Genomic DNA, 365 nt, shown 5'->3' on the forward strand with positions numbered 1-365 from the left:
GTTTTGTTTTTTTTGTTTTGTTTTATTCTTTTTTATTTTATTTTATTCTTTTTTATTTTATTTTATTCTTTTTTGTTTTGTTTTGTTTTGTTTTGTTTTTGTTTTGTTTCGTTATGTTTTGTTTTGTTTTGTTTTGTTTTGTTCTGTTTTATTTTATTTTATTTTATTTTATTTTATTTTGTTTGTTTTGTTTCTTTTTTTTGTTTGTTTTGTTTATTTTTGTTTATTGACTCTGTTTGTTTCATTTACTTTATTTTATTTTATTTATTTAATCTTTTTTATTTATTGGTCTTATTTTGTATGTTTTGTTATTTTTATTTATTTTATTTGTTTCTATTAATTTATTTATTTTTTTTTTTTTTTTT

This window comes from Eimeria mitis, genomic scaffold, assembly GCF_000499745.2.
Source record: "Eimeria mitis Houghton genomic scaffold, Emh_scaff385, whole genome shotgun sequence".
NCBI lineage: Eukaryota > Apicomplexa > Conoidasida > Eucoccidiorida > Eimeriidae > Eimeria > Eimeria mitis.